Raw genomic sequence first — 11,793 nt, forward strand, 5'->3', positions numbered from 1 at the left:
TATGTATGCGGCCATGCGAAAATGGCTCGTAATAGTGAAGTATCAACTTAAACTATTTGCGGTTTGTATATATATATATGGTGTCATGATGTGACTATGAATTGGAAATGGGAATGTTGGTCACATGATCAGCCATTGGCATGGTTAAAATGATCATATGTGGACCTATGTAAGGCAAGACTAGTTGGTTCATGGAGACTACAAAATAGGTAAGACCTACCTTAAAACAGATGCTGCCAGCTGCAGTAACGTGAATGTGAAAAATCACCAAAATTTGTAGGAATGGTATTAAATAGTGAATCAGCTATGTAAATGAACATTGATGAGTCTATTTTCATATGGAAGAAACGAAATGGTCATAGGAGTTACATGTTAAGAGATATTAAAGCTATTGTGAGACAGGGCCAGAACGGTTTCTGGGTTCCCTGTCGCAACTTCAAAAATTTACTATAAATTATCCAGAAATAATTAGGAGACATACCTTATATTTACAGATTCAATTTTGAGTCTAGTTTCATTAGAAACAAACGGAACCAGCATTAAAGCCCTGTACAGAGAGATATTCAAGTTATACGGCGCGAAGGTCAGAGCAGTCGATCCCTGTAACATGGGTGAATTTAACTAATAAAATGTACCAATTGGCCTGACCAAAAATTCTAGAAATAAATCCATGGATGTATATATGAGTCTAAATTCAGGGAAAATTTACGAAACCAGTTTCCGAGTTTTGAAACTCGAGATATGATTTTTAAGGCGATAGTGACACAGTTTTTCCAGCCTGACTGGAAATGTCCAATGGATGGGCAAAACAAGTGAACTTGGCTTGCTAACCCTCGTGTCGACACGGCGATGGTCTCGGGTTCGGGTGTTACAATTTTATTGGTATCAGAGCCACGGTTTAGTCGATTCTAGGACTACCGTGATGTGTTGGGGTCTAGCTATACATGCCATCTAATGATGAATCGATAGTGTGGTGATTTCTGACAATTTGACTTTGAGTTTGTTATAGCAATGGATCCCGATCCCAACCGAGCAATAGCTGATGATGTGGAGAGTGTGGCGCTGCTCCGACAAGGGACACGGCCGGCGGACTCTCAACCTATGGCCACAATCCGAATGATGAGGCTAGGCAAGCCTTTTATAGTGTGATGAACGAATGGTTTAATCAATACATTCAAACTAACACGGCTGTCCCACAACCTCCATTCCGACAAATGCAACCCCGCACCTACAATACCTCCGAGAATCGACCAAATAAGGTCAAGTAAGCCCCAATCGATAGGATTCGAAAACATGGGGCCACTTGAATTTAAAGCTACGGATGATGATGATGCCGAACGAGCTGAATTTTGGTTGGACAACACTATCCGGGTGCTCGATGAGCTATCTTGTACACCCGATGAGTGCTTAAAGTGTACCATCTCCTTGCTACGCGAGTCCGCCTACTATTGGTGGAGTACTCGACTTGTGGTGCCTAGAGAGCAAGTGACTTGGGAATTCTTTCAAACCGAGTTAGAAAAAGTATATCGATCGAGATTCATCGACCAAAAGCGGAGGGAATTTCTTAATCTTAAGCAAGGTTCTATGTCCGTTATCGACTACGAACAAAAGTTTGTGAGGCTTAGCCGACTGCGAGAATGCATTTCGTCCAAGCTATTATGTGTAAACGCTTCGAGGATGGGCTGAATGATGATATAAGGATGTTTGTTGGCATTCTCGAGATACTAGAGTTCGTAGTACTTGTTGAGCGAGCTTGTAAAGTCGAAGAGCTTAGAAAGGAGAAACAAAAGCGATGTGGGAACTGGAGAATTCGAAGAGGTCCTCGGGAAAGTCTCTTCAACAAGCATCAAAGAGATTTCGAGATGATGCGAGCCGGTCTAGAGGCGTTCGGGCTTTTCTAGACGAGGACGCGATCGACCCTGTGACCACACGAGTCACCTCGATCGCGGTGGTGGAAATGATCGCCGAGAGAGGCGGAGTGTCCACATTGTGGAAAATGGCATTCGGGAGCTGTTGGTTTCGTGATCGCTCCTGCTATAAGTGTGGATCGGCCGACCACTTTATGAAGGATTGCCCGAGGATGCATGAGCAGAATGTAAGTCGAGTGCAAACCCGGTGCTACCATCGCCGAGGTAGGCCACCTAGAAATATGGGCAATGTCGATTGGCGGTCGAGAGGATCTAGAGATGCTACCATCAGATCGAGGCTCGTGCTCTGCTAGGACTTATGCCATACGCGCACGCGAGGATGCTGCCTCTCCAGATGTCATTACCGGTGCTTTCACTCTTTTCAATACTAATGTGATTGCTTTGATTGACCCTGGTTCTACTCAATCTTATATATGTGAAACCTTAGCATCCAAAGAAGACTTTGCCTATTGAGTCTATTGAGTTTGTAATTGGTGTCAAACCCTTGGGTCATTACGTGCTTGTCAACAAAGTGTGCAAGAAAAGTCCCCTAGTGTTCCGAGGTTCTTGTTTCCCGGCGGACTTGATGCTTTTGCCGTTCGATGAATTCGACGTTATTCTTGGTTTGGATGGGTTGACCATGCACGATGCGGTCGTAAATTGCAAAAGCAAGACTATCGATTTGAGGTGCGTGAATAACGAGATAATTCGGGTTAAGTCTACGGACTTAAAGGGTTGCCATTGTAATATCGGCAATGTTGGCCCGAAAATATGTAAGAAAAGAGTGCGGCGTACCTTGAGTACGTGCTCGATGACAAGGAATCGAAAAGAAACCCGAATCTGTGCGTGGTTTGTGAATACCGGATGTTTTCCACGAAGAATTGCGGGTTTACCACTGTTCGGAAATAGAATTTGGCATCGAATTGGTACCGGTACCACTCCAATTTTGATAGCTCCGTATCGTATGGCACCAACGGAATTAAAGGAGTTGAAGCTTCGATTGCAAGAATTGGTGGATAGAGGTTTTGCTCGCCGAGTTTTTCGCCTTGGGGTGCGCCAGTGTTGTTCGTGAAAAAGAAGGATGCGGTTTGGGTCGTGGTAGATCGATTGACTAAGTCAACCCACTTTGTCCCCATACGTACGGATTTTTCAATGGACAAATTAGCTGAATTGTACGTTTCTCGAGTTGTGAGATTACACGGGTGCCTATTTCCATCGTGTCGGATAGAGATCCGAGATTTACCTCGCGATTTTGGAAAAAGTTGCAAGAAGCTTTGGGTACCAAGTTGCATTTCAAGACCGCCTTTCACCCCCAAACCGATGGTCAATCCGGCGGATAATTCGGATACTTGAGGATATGTTAAGATGTTGCGTCCTCGAGTTTAGTGGTTCATGGGAGCGGTATTTGCCGTTGATTGAATTCGCTTACAACAACGACTTTCAATCAAGTATTAAGATGGCACCCTACGAGGCCTTGTGCGGTCGTAAATGTCGTACACCATTGTTTTGGGTGAGCTCGGTGAAAGCAAGATTTTCGGGTGGATTTGATTAGGGATCTTTGAATGAAAGTGAAAGTAATCCGTGAAAGTCGAAGATAGCCTCCGATCGTCGAAGTCGACGCGGACTGAAGCGTAAGGATATCGAGTATCGGTGGGTGATAAAGTGTTTCTCAAGGTATCGCCTTGGAAAAAGATACTCGAGTTGGCCGTAAGGGCAAGTTGAGCCGAGGTTCATTGGACCATATGAGATATCGAGCGAGTCGGTCGGTGGCATATCGCTTGATTTTGCCCCGAACTCAAAAGGTTCACGATGTCTTTCACGTTTCGATGCTTGACGCTATAGATCCGATCCATCGCACGTGATTAGTCCATCGAAATTGAAATTCAAGCTAATATGAGTTATGAGGAAGAACCGATTCGTATCCTATCACGAGAAGTGAAAGAGTTGCGAAACAAGCGGGTTCCGCTAGTGAAAGTGTTATGGCTCAAGCACGGGATAGAAGAAGCTACTTGGGAGACCGAGAACTCTATGAAAGAACGATATCCAAACCTATTTACGGTAAGATTTTCGGGACGAAAATTTCTTAAGTGGGGGAGAGTTGTGACAGCCCAAAATTGACCCTAGTCGGAATGTGGTTTCGGGACCACAAAACCGAGGCATAAAAATAATTAAAAATTTAATTTGATGCCTATGATATGTGTTAAATTGTGTATGACATTTTGATGTTTCAATTTAGAAATTATAAATGTGAATTTCACTAGAAAGGACCTAGTAGTAAACTTTGAAAGTATGATGGGGAAATGTGTGATGACTAGTTGAACATGCATGCAAAAATAAGGATTTGCATGTCAAATTTCCCCAAGGATGGTATAGTGGCCGGCCATGACAAGGGAATATGGGCAAGGAAGACATGTTATGACATGTTTTGTTAATGCATGATGTGATAAATGATAAAAAATTAAGCATGTAGGAAGAGAAACAAAAATCAAAATTTGCTCATCCTTCCCCCTTTTGCCGTGAGTGAAAGAGAAGCAAAGAAAAAATTTTGTTCACCTATTTTTCTCTTCTTTGGCGAAAATACTAAGGAAGAAGGAAGGATTTTTGCTTCATTTTCTTTGTTTAGAAGAGATCTAGAAGGAAATTTGGCTAAACTTGCAACAAGAGTAAGGTATGTATGAGGTTGTGTTGGGAGTTTCATGCATGTTTTGGTTGCTAATTTGATGTGCATGTTAGCCATGGCTCAAATCTTTGTTATGCCATGGAAATGGCATTTGGCCAAAGTTGTTATGGTGATAAAGCCATTGCATGCTAAGTGTGAAGCTTGATGATGATGCATGCAATGATGGATTGTCTACTCATGAGTAAGATTTTGAGCTTTCTTTTTTGTTTTATCATGATTGAAGTTGAAAAGGAGCATGATTGTCATATTCGGCCATGATGCATTCATGAGCATGGTTCATGCTTCTTGCATGTTAGTTAAAATTTGTGTTTTGGATGGCTATGGACACCTTGAAATTTGGCCATGCTCATATATGTATATATATGTTTGCACATGATGTTTTGGTTATGAAGGAAGTGATGAATAAGTTTGTTTAAAGAAGAAGATGTTGAAGAATAATTGTGAAATTGTAAGCACATTGGCCTAGCACACATATGAGTGCTTGATGCTATATTGTAAGTTTTGAGCTACAATATGCAAAGCATTAACTAGTAAAATGCATGCTGTTTTTGTGTGGTATTAAGTGCATAATTGGCCTCAACATGGACAAGTATATTCGGCCTTGGGTAGCCTATTGAAGGCCTTAGCTTTTCCTTGATGCTCGAATAAATTGTATTGAATTGCTTGATGTAGTATAAAATGTGCATGACCATTGTGTATTCAAGCTAAAGGGTGGCCATATGACCATTTAAATTCCTTGTCATATTCGGCCATAAGCTAGCACAATGAGGTTTTGATAAATTGAATTTGTTTGAATTAGCTCAAGAGCTAAGAGGGCCACAATTGGACAAGGGGAAGGAAAAAGTGATCGAATTGCCGTAAAAGCCGTTCGACAACATCCGAGGTAAGTCCTCAAGAAGTGACCTTACTTGAATTATGTGGAATGAAATATGGATGTATTGATTATTGATTTATGCGTGTATGAGTATTGAATGATACCGGGCTAAGTCCCGGCGATTATGTTAGTGATTATAATTGTGTTTGAGCCTTAGTAACGAAAATAAATATGTATGTCCAATGATTATTGATGTATGTGTGCATGAGAAATTGATTGATATCCGGGCTAAGCCCAAGACAATTATGCTGGAAATTATAACCGGGTTAAGACCGAAGGCAATTGTGCTAGTGGCTACATCCGGCTAAGACCAAGGCATTCGTGCGAGTCATTCTATCCGGGCTAAGACCGAAGGCATTTGTGCAAATCGTGATATCCGGGTTAAGTCCCGTGAGGCCTTGGTGCGGGTTACCATAACCGGGCTATGTCCAAGGCGATTGATCTAGTAGCGACATCCGGTTAAACTCGAAGGTATGTGATTTGAAAATTATAAGCTTGCTGGAAAATTTCAGCTAATGCACTTGTGAAATTTCCCAATGACAAGGTAAGTGCGGTGTGTGCTTTGCGCGCTAGGAGTAAGAGCGTGTGAATATCCGCTCCTATGATGGAACGAGTTATCGGCCTTAATGAAGCCGTTATTTGTGTATGAACATAAGAGTTGGGATGGTGAAGTAAGTATGATTATGTGAATGTGCATTAATGAAATGATGCATTTAACTATGTGAATGTGTTGCTGTAATTAGAGTTGATTATATTCCTTGAGACTTACTAAGCATAAAAATGCTTACTCATTGCTTTGGCTCTCGGTTTTCTAGATTTCGCTCGATAGCAATCGGATTCGGGATCGTTGAAGTCAAGTCATCCACACTATCAAGCCCCCATTTTGGTATAAATTCTTGGTTGAACTTGAAATGGCATGTATAGGACTACCCCTTGTTGGTTTAAATATGTTATGATGTATATGTGTACGGCCATGCGAAAATGGCTCGTAATAGTGAAGTATCAACTTAAACTATTTGCGGTTTGTATATATATATATGGTGTCATGATGTGACTATGAATTGGAAATGGGAATGTTGGTCACATGATCAGCCATTGGCATGGTTAAAATGATCATATGTGGACCTATGTAAGGCAAGACTAGTTGGTTCATGGAGACTACAAAATAGGTAAGACCTACCTTAAAACAGATGCTGCCAGCTGCAGTAACGTGAATGTGAAAAATCACCAAAATTTGTAGGAATGGTATTAAATAGTGAATCAGCTATGTAAATGAACATTGATGAGTCTATTTTCATATGGAAGAAACGAAATGGTCATAGGAGTTACATGTTAAGAGATATTAAAGCTATTGTGAGACAGGGCCAGAACGGTTTCTGGGTTCCCTGTCGCAACTTCAAAAATTTACTATAAATTATCCAGAAATAATTAGGAGACATACCTTATATTTACAGATTCTATTTTGAGTCTAGTTTCATTAGAAACAAACGGCACCAGCATTAAAGCCCTGTACAGAGAGATATTCAAGTTATACGGCGCGAAGGTCATAGCAGTCGATCCCTGTAACATGGGTGAATTTAACTAATAAACTGTACTAATTGGCCCGACCAAAAATTCTAGAAATAAATCCATGGATGGATATATGAGTCTAAATTCAGGGAAAATTTACGAAACCAGTTTCCGAGTTTTGAAACTCGAGATATGATTTTTAAGGCGACAGTGACGCAGTTTTTCCAGCCTGACTGGAAATGTCCAATGGATGGGCAAAACAAGTGAACTTGGCTTGCTAACCCCTCGTGTCCGACACCGGCGATGGTCTCGGGTTCGGGGTGTTACAGGAGCAGGCGCTACACTCTCAACATCATCAGCTACAGCTCTGTCGGGATCCATTTACTATATGAAAACACATTTTCAATTGTCAGAAGTCATCACACTATCGTAGTATATAATATGGCATGTATAGCTAGACTCACACGCGCTACGTTAGTCCTAGAATCAACTAAACCGTGACTCTGATACCAATAAAATTTAACACCCCTAGCCCGTATCCGTCTCCGGATTAGGGTTATGAGGCATTACCAAACCTAATACAATTCATATAGATATGCATCACATATTACAGCTCAAAACTTTAATCACATCAATGATTATAATTAAATCGATTATCGAAACTTAAGAAAATATGTCATTCACAGCATCATATATATTAAACATAATCTAAAATATATTAAAACAATTTGTACATATACAGAACATGTAACACATCAATAATTTCATAAATGGAATATCAACCTAATTTTTAAAAGTCTTGCTCACATACATGTTTTACTACTAATGGAATAAATTCAATACCAACTTGTCAATTCAATTATACAACATTACTATGTTAATTAATGTAAATTTTATATCTCATAAATTAAATATAAATTTAATACACCCATTCAAATATATGTATATATATAAAATAAATAGATAAATAAAGGCAACTAATTATATATATTTGAAATAAGCTTAATAGTAAGTCATATTTATGGTTTGAATAAAACAACCAACGTATAAAAGATGCATCAGGTTCCACCAAGCTTAAACACATATTACCATTTCTAATAAGCAAACACATATACAGCTTTAGTACAATTTAATATGGACGATAATGCTATTAATGCATGTATGCATGGTGCGCATTTACCCTAAAATCAATGCCATACTTAACATTTGAATACATTCTAAAACGATTGACCAAAAGAAACATGGAACATTTTTCATTTATTAACTTGCTTAGCTGAAACATATTACTTTAAACCACATACACAACCAAAATTCCCATCACTGAATTATCAAAAGTAAACTCATTAAGCATTAATACTAAGAACATATTAAATCAAAACTGAGCATAATAAGCAAGTTCACATATATACCATATCTTAGTATAAAACACATCCAAACCAAACAAACACGTTTATAGTTGATTCATTCATGCCACTTCCAAAGTCATTAACCAACTTTAATGCCCAAACTAATGTCACTACCCAACCATTTCCAAAACATATATCATCTATTACTCATGCCATTCATTCACAACATATAGCATCATCACCAAAACAGTTAAAACCATAACCAAACATAATCAAAACCAAACTTAGAGGTAAAGCCATTTTCGCATGGCTTTAGTTATACATAACCAAATTTCAAAATTTCAAAACACATTCCATCCTATACATGTCATAATTCGAGTTCAACTATTTAAATACCGAAGCAGTAGTTAATGTGATGAACTTTTCTGACGATCCCCGAGCTTGTAACTTGATCCAAAAATTTATAAAACAAAGTAAACATGAACACACAGAGTAAGCTATCATAGCTTAGTAAGTCATAAGCAAATGAATAACCCAATGATATTATTAACTTAATTAAACTAAACCAAATTATATTATCAAAACACATTTAGATCGAAACACAATAAGTTCATATTATATATATATTCATTCATAAATTTCACCTTGACCGAATGTTCATATAGCCAAATTAACATATTATCATTTAACTTCCAAAGCCAAATAGTCATTATAAACCTAGTTCACATACACACAAATGCATAAACTCGTGTGTCACAATATAATTTCATGTACACATATTAGTTATGTGGCTAAATACTCATAATCACACATGCATATAATTAAGACTCATTCAATAATATTCACAAGGTCGAATACACTTACCTAGTTCACATATAATCCTAATTTGCATTACACATGACTTGTAATAAGTATCAAGTTATTCACTTACCTTATTTTAAGTAAACAACAAGCTGATTCATACCTGGCCATTTAGCTCCTTTTACACACTCGAACACAACTTATCTTTGCCTAATAAACCATTTAGAATTGGATAGGACACTCAGATAATCACACATATTGTACAATGCCAACGTCCCAGACGTGGTCTTACATGTAATCACATATCGATACCACTATCCCAGACAGGGTCTTACTCGTACACATATATTAGAATCACATATTGATGCCATGGTCTTACTCGCACACATATATCGGAATCCTATGTCATGACATATGTATCCTAACTATTCCTAAGGTTCATACGAGGCTTTCAGTTGTTGTAACTCAGTCGAAACGAATTCGGAAACATAGTAGTCAAGTTTATTCATATTCGGCCAAAGCATTTATAAATTCATATATATCATTTCAGCATATATATTTAACATTTAATTAAAATTAAGTACGTTTATTTGCTTATAAACTTAGCTCGGACGATGTAAAACGAAACAGGACAGCTAGTCGACAACTTTCATTTTCTTCTGATCCAAATCTGATTTCGTTGGTTCTTGATCTAAACATATTCAAATTAAGCTCATTCAAACATATTTTCATTCAATTTAGTCCAAAAACACATAAATGGGCAAATTACCATTTTACCCCTGACATTTATACCTTTTATAATTTAGTTCCTATTGCATATGCAAAATTTCCCTATACCCATGTTAAGCCGATTCTTACCCATATTCATACAAGTCCATATATTTCATTTATTTCACATTTTAGTCCCTCAAATTATTATTTTTGTAATTTAGTCCTAATTACTCAAATTCATCAAAAACTCCAATACAAAACATGTTAATATAAAACATATCTTTCATATTTCATCATCAAGCAACAAAAATCACAAGCTCTCATCAATGGCATAACTCAAAATATTCATCAAGATCAAAAATTCAAGCATTGGTCTTGAAGATAACTTAGCAACGATCTCAAAAACGTAAAAATTATCAAAAACCAAGCTAAACACATACCTTGATTGAGCTTTAAAGATGGTCGAACCCTAGCTTCTAATATTTCTTTTTCTTTTTATTTAGTTTCGGTGCAAGAAAAAAGGAAATAACATGAATATGTTAACTTAATTTTAGTTATTATATGTTTACAAACCAAATTACCTTTTTAACCTTTATAATATAATATAAAATCAGTATTTCCTTCATCATTACTGTCCACTTATTCATTCATTGGGCTAATTGCAACATAAAGGCTTCCATATATAAAGCCAAATGCAATTTGGCCCCTTTTAGAAATAACCACCTAATTTTCATTTTATGCGATTAAGTCATTTATTCAAACGGGCACTCAAACGATAAAATTAAAGCACGAAAATTTCACAGATATAAATTCACACGAAATAAACACAAAAAATAATTTTTAAATTTTTTTTACTCGGATTCATGGTCCCGAAACCACTGTTTCGATTAGGGTCTAAATCGGGCTATTACATATTGGCCTTGTAAATGGTCTATTTTTCCCCACACGGGCAGAGACACACGCCCATGTCTCTGCCGTGTTGCTCGAGGGCCATTTCGAAATTAGCCTGGGTAGACCACACGGTCGTACACACATGGACGTGAGCCAGGCCGTGTGGCTAACTCAGCTTCGACCGCAAGCTAGACACACGAGTGTGTCTTATGGCCGTGTGGATAAGTTAGTATGTAAGCTCTGTTTCACTACGGCCTAGACACACGAGCATGTCTAATGCCACGTGAGGCACACGGTCTACTCACACAGGTGTGTGACCTTTGAAACTTAGAAAAATTGTTAAGTGTCGGAAAATTTTTTTATGTGTTTTGTTTAGTCCCAACCTATTCCTAATGCATGTTTATGGTCTCATTGACCTAGGAAAGGGACTAATGTTGATGTTTGACTATGATATGACGATGCATGATTTTTCTCTTCATTGTGAAATGATTGCGAAATGTTCTGATTTGTTCGGTAATGCCTCTTAACCCTAGTCCGGCGATGGATACGAGTTAGGGCTGTTACATAGAATGTCCAGAAGAAGTCATAGTAACTTCCCGACTATAACCACTGCACTCAGCCATCAGTATAATTCAAACATTATTCAACTGTCTAATTCTATCATCAGAAATTTTTACGTTATCCCTTCACTAACAGAAGTTAATTCAGAAAAGCTTCTATCTAATATTTTCTTTAGATAACATACTTGAATAGATAATTTAATCGGAGTTAATTTCTTCTGTAACTGTGACTTTGCATAATTTGAATAGTCTTCAAGACTTTTCAATATCTCCTTTCGTAAAATCTTCATTTGCTGATTCATTCTCTTTTCTGAATACATTAGTAATCTTTCATACACAAATCTATGTAACTCCACACTCATAAGCTTATTCAACCCAAAATCTTACAGATTTCTAGTAACATTTTACTGATAAGGGGGTGTGGGTAATAAAGCTTCAAATTTAACTCTCTCATACATATACTGAATACATACTATCACAACTAGTCAATTCATTTCTCATTTCACATTCTCAG

The sequence above is a fragment of the Gossypium arboreum genome, chromosome 1 (assembly GCF_025698485.1).
Source record: "Gossypium arboreum isolate Shixiya-1 chromosome 1, ASM2569848v2, whole genome shotgun sequence".
Taxonomy (NCBI): domain Eukaryota; kingdom Viridiplantae; phylum Streptophyta; class Magnoliopsida; order Malvales; family Malvaceae; genus Gossypium; species Gossypium arboreum.